Consider the following 6,852-nt stretch of genomic DNA (forward strand, 5'->3'; position numbering starts at 1 on the left):
TTGGCCCTTTGACCCAAAGCACCCCTGGGCCAGCTTCCCAGGAAGGGGCCAGCCCTTCAAGGAGGGAAGTAGTCACATCCCTACCCTTTGAGGAGACATCCAGTAAATCTGAGAGATAGCTATGGTTGGTATAGTGGAGAAAGCATGAATTTGGTATTCAAATATTTTTTTTTTGCAGAATTTTATGATTTTATTAACACAAATACAATGTGTACACAATCTGTCTATTCATTTTCTTCACTGCACAGCCTGGCATTGAGATTGGTGACTCTGGTGGCTGGGCTGCTCTTTCCACAATGGCTTTGCAGTTCTTTGAGGAGACGTTGTGAGCAGTCTCAGCACAGTGAGATCTGTTGCACATCAGCAGCACTTCAAGCTCTTTGACGTTATGGACCAGAAACTTCCGAAAGCCACGGGCAGCATGTACTTTGTTTTCTTGTTGCTCCCATAACCAATGTTATTCAAGATCTGGCCCTTGAATCTTTACGCACCCTATTGTCTATGCCTCTGCGTTTCCGCCAGTTCTGCTTAATTTTGACATATCGGTCTGACTGGTGCCGGATGAACTTCTTGGTCCTTTTTTTGGCAATCTTGGGTTTCACGGGGGGTCTGAGGGCAGCCATGGTGCTGAGTAGGAGACAGCTGCCACCTCCGTAGGCAGCGCCGAGGAAGAGCTAGGATTCAAATCTTAAAGTTAAATCTCAGCTGAACCATTTACTAGCTGTGTGACCTTGGGTTAGTTACTTAAGGTCTCTGAGCTTAGTTTCCTCTTCTGTAAGATCCTGCTCAAAATACACCTCTCATGAGAGATGGTGCAGATTCAGCAAGATAACAGCCTGGGGGTGAGAGGGATGGCGAGGATGCTCAGCTCCTTTGGTTCCCCTTTCTCTCCTCTGAGGTCAAGATGGAATGATAAAGTGGGGGCTGATGGGGCCACCTCTCAGCCTAAAAGAAAGCATTTCAGCAGCTCTGCAAAGGCTTCTAGAAGGAGAAGTTGACAGCTCTCCTACCCTGCCTGAATCAGCTAGCAAAATAGGAAAGGACTGCGGGGATTTGGAGAAAATGCTCTAATCCCAGTCCCAATTTTGTTACCAACCAATCTTGCCTTAAACTGAAATGCATTTGACTCCCCCAGCCCACCCTCTGGGCTTATGTGGCCCAGAGCATGAACTTTGGAGTCAAATAGACTTGCATTTGAATCTTGGCTCCACCTCTTCACAGCAGAGCAAAACAAATTTTAAATTTTCCTGAACCCCAGGGGACAAATCAATAAAGGGCTCTGTCCCACAGAACTACCCTCTAGTGCAACGGTCGCCAACTGGTGGTCTGTGAGGCCCAAAGGCTGGTGACTGCTGCTCTAGTGGAAGAGCTAATTAACTTCCAACCTCCCCATTCATTTGCTTATTCAATAAATACTGAGCACCTACTAAGCGCTAGGCACTGTTCTGGATGCTGGAAATGGGGAAGTGAGCAAAGAATGAGCATGAGTCTTGCTTAAGAGGATAATTCAATAAACAGGGAAATTAGACACTGTGGTAGGAAGGCAACGAGTGCTTGATGGAGGAGAGCAGACTGGGGAGACGGGCATAGACGGTTTAGCACCTTGAGGGACAGTAAGAAGGCCGAGATAACAAAACCAGTAAGTGGGAGAGTAGTATGAGAGGAAGGGCCAGATTCTGTAGGGTGCTATGAACCAGGGATTTTATTACACGAATTTGGGTTTTATTATATGAGCAATGGGGAGCCATTAAAGGATTTTAAGTAGAGAAGTGACATGACTGAGTGAAGGTCAAGAGACCAGAGAGGATGTTTTGAATAATCCCACCAGTGTTAATGAGAGTGGGCTCTGGTGGACAAAGGAGAGCCATGTGACTGTTCTTGGTGAGGGGCTGTGAGGGGAGTGAGGCCACAGGAGAAAGCGGGCCTGGTCCTCAGGTGTGGCTGGAGCACTGGGGGAAAGTATGGTGCTCTTTACTGAAGTGGGAGGGTCTAGGAGAGGCTCAAGCTGGGAGTAATGCTCAGGAGCTAGATTTTGGACAAACCCAGTTGAAGACGCCTCTGAGAAATGGAGGTGTCAAGCCAATGTTTGGAGCCACCTTTTATAGACCAGGCTCAGAATAGAAAGAACTTTCCCAGAGCCCACTCCCAGGACGAGGGTTAGATCTGAGGACCTCCAAAACTGGGAACACCAGCTTCCTGTGTAGTGGAAAGGAAATCATTAGAGTAGGGGCCTTGGGTTTTAGGATTTGGTTGGAAATTTAAGAGGAGCCCTCTCCCAGCCAGGTAGGTTCAAGCACTAGCTTTCTCAAGCTGGGCTTTCTCAAGCTGGCATGAGGGAAAGGAGAAAAGAGAGGCTGGAGACCCCTGGATGTGGGAAATGGAGCTCAGGACTTTGGGTTGCATTTTTATTATATGACCCATCTGGGCCAGCTTGATGCTAAATTGGGTTGGCTGTTGATGGCCGGAGGTCCTGAGCTTAAGCACCATTTGGGTGGGCTGCACTCTGCTCCCAGGTTCTCCTGGAAAGGGAAGGGCTCTCCTCCCTGCTTCATTACTCCTCCCCACCCCCAGCATCTACTTTGAGATGACAGTTTAGAGAAGCTGGTGTGAAATAGTTTGAAACTCAGTCCTGTCTGGGCGTCCCCAGGGGCAGAAAACAGGAAGCCAAGATTAAAGGCAGATTTCCAGCAAAGTCCCCTCGACTTCCTGCAGAGCAGGTGCCCAGGCTGAGCTGACTGTGAACAGCTTCCCTTGCTGAAAGCACCTGGGGCACCCTGCATGGCTGGCCCCCCTGCTATGGGAGCTGTTCTTTGGCCCTGTCATCACCTTTCCCATCGGGGAGCTCTGCCAAGCCCTTGGGGAACAACCTCCTCAAGAAAAATACTGTGGGAGGTGGAAGGAGCAGTCACTGGGAAAGGCCTGGTGCTGAGGAAACGGGTGGGGGGTGGGGTGGGCAGGGAGACCAAGCAGAAAGGGCATGGGCTTTGAGGTCACTCAGACCTGGTGTGAATGCCAATTCCCTGCTGCAGGGACTCACTGACCTGTGGAGGTGGGTCAAGGGGCAAAGCAGCAGAAAGGGGGCAGGAGGGCTTAAGGAAGGTGGCCAGGGAGCCTGGACCAATGCCCAGGGCTGAGGGTCCCTAAGGAAGGTCAGAAACCAGGAGACAGGAAGTGGTCATAGTGGCCCTTGCCATCTGCATGTCAGGGACTCCTTGGCTGGATTACCAAGCTGATATCCACAGCTGCTAAAGGCTCAGGGAATCAGCGGGGTGGGGTGGGGGTAGGGGTGGAGGGAGAGAGCCCTGTTCTCCCCTGTGGCCTCTTCCCCTTCCTGATCTGCAGGAGAACAGGCTTCCATGAGCTTCACCTAGTTAAGAAACAGCCTGCCTCATGCTGAGGCATCATTCTCACCCAATTTATCTTAATAGCTTCTGGGTTAGAGTCCTGGTCTCCCCATGCCCAGCTGTATGCCCTTAAGCAAAAGTCACTTAACTGTTCTGAGCCTCAGTTACCTCATCTCTAAAATGGGAGTGAGAGGCCCACCTCACAGGGCACTTATAATGCTAAACTGAGATGAACTAGTGAATCGCTGGCACAGTGCTTTGGCCTAAGGCACACTTTCACTCGCTGGCAGTTAGGGGAATATTTTCTCTCTGACTCCTTTAATAGGCTGTGTAGTCTCAGCTCTCCCCTGCTGTCCTCTAAGCATTCAAGTCTAGTTCCCTGAGGCCTTTGTTCAATGGAAGCCTTCTGTCATTCATTCACCCAATATTGAGGGCGTGTTCGCTCCTTTCCGGGACCTAAGCCGCTAGAATTAGGCAGGTCCAGAAGCTTCCCTGGTTCTTAACTGGAGTCCTGGGCTTGCAAAACCTCTTACAGGTTGAGGCTTTCCCCTGAGAGCTTCTCAGAGACCTTCGCCTGCCAGGTGTCATCTCCGAGCTGGACCAACACACCCAGAAGTCCCCAAGCTCTGCCTTGTGGATTGGAAACGCCAGTTGGGGCTGTTTTGGCTTCTTCATGTGAACTGTTTGGAGGAAAGCAAGAAAAGGGTCCTGGGGTTCTCTGCGGATAGAAATGGCCCAGGATGGGAGGAATGAGGAGCAGGAGCAGGAGCAGGTTTGCCTGGCTTGAGCCTCAGGCCAACCTTTGCAAATCACATGCAAATCCTCTTTGCCAGGTGTTGTATCTGTGAATAAGCCTGGTGCCAACATTTGTCCCTGTCAAAGGTTAAAGCAGCTTTCAAAAGTCCCCTCCCTCGGTTGGGAGTGGGGTGGAGCTGGATAGGAAGGGAACCTTCCCTGAGCCAGAGGAGGTTTCAGAAGCCACCTGTGAGTCAGGGAAGGGGCCTGGAGGGCCCTTCTTCAGGGGCTCCGGTGGGATGTGATGTGTTTCTCCCCTTTGTTTGTACAGCCCCTCAGAGTTTAGTTCTAAACAATGTGCTGGGGGGTGGGGGTGGGGAGGGAGCTCTCTGAGGACAGGGACTGGCTCCTTTTCCTGTCTCTGCAGTGGTGGCACTGAGCCTGTAGTAGTAAATGTATGTTGAATGTGTGAGTGACTGGATTCTCCTTGGATCTCTGCTATCATGCCTGCCACAGTCCCAGGGCTCCCATATCAAGGAGAAGGCCTTTGCCTGCTACCCCATTGTCCTTCCCCACAGCCTATCTTCTTGGACCCCTTCTCCTCTCATCTGGGTCTCCAGGGGCACTCTCCTGACATACAGGTAGCTGCCTAGAGGTCCATGTCACCTCCTCCTCTAGCCAGGGCCAGTTCTGGTTGGAGATGTGGCCCTCTTAACCCTCAAGACTTCCCTGGCCCTATGCAGCTTTAATTCCTCAGCCGTGGTAGTGCCACCAGCCCTCTGCCACCCCACCCCCAGCTCCACCATGTGGCCAGTCACCTGTCAGCAGCCTTAGAGGGAGGGCAGGTGTGTCTGAGTCTGGGAACCAGGGTCCTAGGTGTTTGATGTCCACACTGACCTAATGGTGGTTGAATGAGTGAAGGATCGAAGTTGGGGTGACTGGACCAAAGGTTGGAAGAAGCTGGTTGCTTCTCTGAGCTTGTGGTGCAGAAGAAGCATAAGGTTTCAAGTCAGTTAGGGTGAGGGTTTGTGACAGAGAGAAACGGTGACACAAAACACTAGGGACACTTGGAGATTATTTTCAGTGGCAGCTGAAGGCTAAGAAGCCAGGCGCCGCATCCTGTTCAAACCGCACAGGAGGCCCAATCTTAGCTGTCTTCTTTGAGTACTGTCTTTTCTGCCACTTCTGTGAGCAGTGCGTTTTTTAGTTTTTTTAGTTTTTGCTTATGTTAGCTAAAGGTCGGTTTCTGTTGTTTGTGACTTAGAATACTGCCTCTCAAGCCCTAGCCCCACCCCTATCGTGGTGGTGGGGGGATGAGGTAAAGTCCTGCATGGGAAGTTCCAGATTCATAGCAGCGATTAGATAAAGGCCATTGTCTTCCCTTTGCACTCCCTGTGATGACTTGCCTTCTACCCTCTTTTTGTAATAGAGACCTGTGATCTCATCAGGTCTGAGGGGGAACAGTGCCTCCTGGTGGCCAGAGTGCAGATCCCAAGGAGAAGGGAAAAAATTGGGCTGGAGGCGGAGCAAAGTCACAAGGCCCGCAGCTCCAGGGTCAGGCCAGAAGAGCAGGCATATGTCTGTCCTGGAAAAGGTTGGCTGCTAGGAGCCTGGGGAAGAGCCTGTCCCAGGCTCAATTAGGGCCAGAGGCAGAGCTGACCGTCTCCAACTGGGAGTGTCACAGGCCTGGCTGAGGTAGATGAGGACAGGGAAACAGGGCTGCTAGAAGGGGAGGAGATAAGGCCACTTCCTGAAAGCATGTGGATCGGTTATTCCTTCACAGAGAAGCAGTAACCAGCCTTTCTAGAAACCCCAGTGACCCATGTCTGGCTCTGCATGGCCTTTTCCAGATGGGGTGCTGGTAGGAGACAGCCAGATCAGCACCTGGCTGCCAGGATTCCCCAGGGTTTCCCACCTTGAGCTGCTCTAGGATGCCAAGGCCCCCACCACACTGGCCTCAAAGTATTTGGCCTAGCCTCAGCATTGCTGACACCCTGGGATTTTCTTGAATACCAAGAGCAAGTTGAGGATGAGAAGGAAGGCATACTTTCTCTATTTTTATATTACATATATATATTATATATATTTTAAAATATGTTCTTATTGATTTTAGAGAGAGAGGAAGGGAGAGGGAGAGAGATAGAAACATCAATGAGAGAGAAATCTTGATTGGCTGCCTCCTGCATGCCCCCCACTGGGGATTGAGCCCACAACCTGGGCATGTGCCCTGACGAGGAATCGAACTGTGACACTCAACTATTGAGCCATGCTGGCCAGGCAGGCACACTCTCTTGAACTGTGTGCTTGGTGTTTTTATATTTGATCTCATTTGATCATTATCCTTCAAGGAACACAGTAGCATCTAGATCTTATCTGTATGGCAAGGAGGCCCACAGAGGATGATTTGCAGCACCATCCCAGAGCCCGAACGGTCTCTTCTGGCCCATGATGGGGGCTCTCAGACAGCAGTTCCAGAGGTCCCAGGCCCCAGGTCCTGAGTTGCTTGGCAGTGAAGGGGCTGTGAGCTGGGGGAGAGGTTTCCATCTAGGCACAGAGGAGCTGCTGGTACAGAGCAAGAGGGTCTGGATGGAATGGTCCTGGGCCCCAAGGTGGTAGGCAGAACTGAGATAGAGGGGCGTGAGGGGCAGGTTGGGGACAAACTTCTTGCTGCACAGTCTGCTCTGAACCTTCTCGGCTGGCCTGGCTTGGGCCCAGGTGTCATGTGTGGGTACAAGGAATTCTGAGCTTCAGGAGCCATCCAGCAAGCCTGAGG

General features: G+C 51.3%; 1 pseudogene; it reads right to left on the minus strand.

Moving 5' to 3' along the window:
* Nucleotides 1-224: 224 nt before the first annotated feature.
* On the minus strand, nucleotides 225-623 carry LOC139020602 (large ribosomal subunit protein eL32-like; annotated as a pseudogene).
* Between the last annotated feature and the right edge of the window lie 6,229 nt (nucleotides 624-6,852).

The sequence above is a fragment of the Myotis yumanensis genome, unplaced genomic scaffold, assembly GCF_028538775.1.
Source record: "Myotis yumanensis isolate MYYU_CA2020_CCGP unplaced genomic scaffold, mMyoYum1.0.hap1 SCAF_1, whole genome shotgun sequence".
NCBI classification, from domain to species: Eukaryota; Metazoa; Chordata; class Mammalia; order Chiroptera; family Vespertilionidae; genus Myotis; species Myotis yumanensis.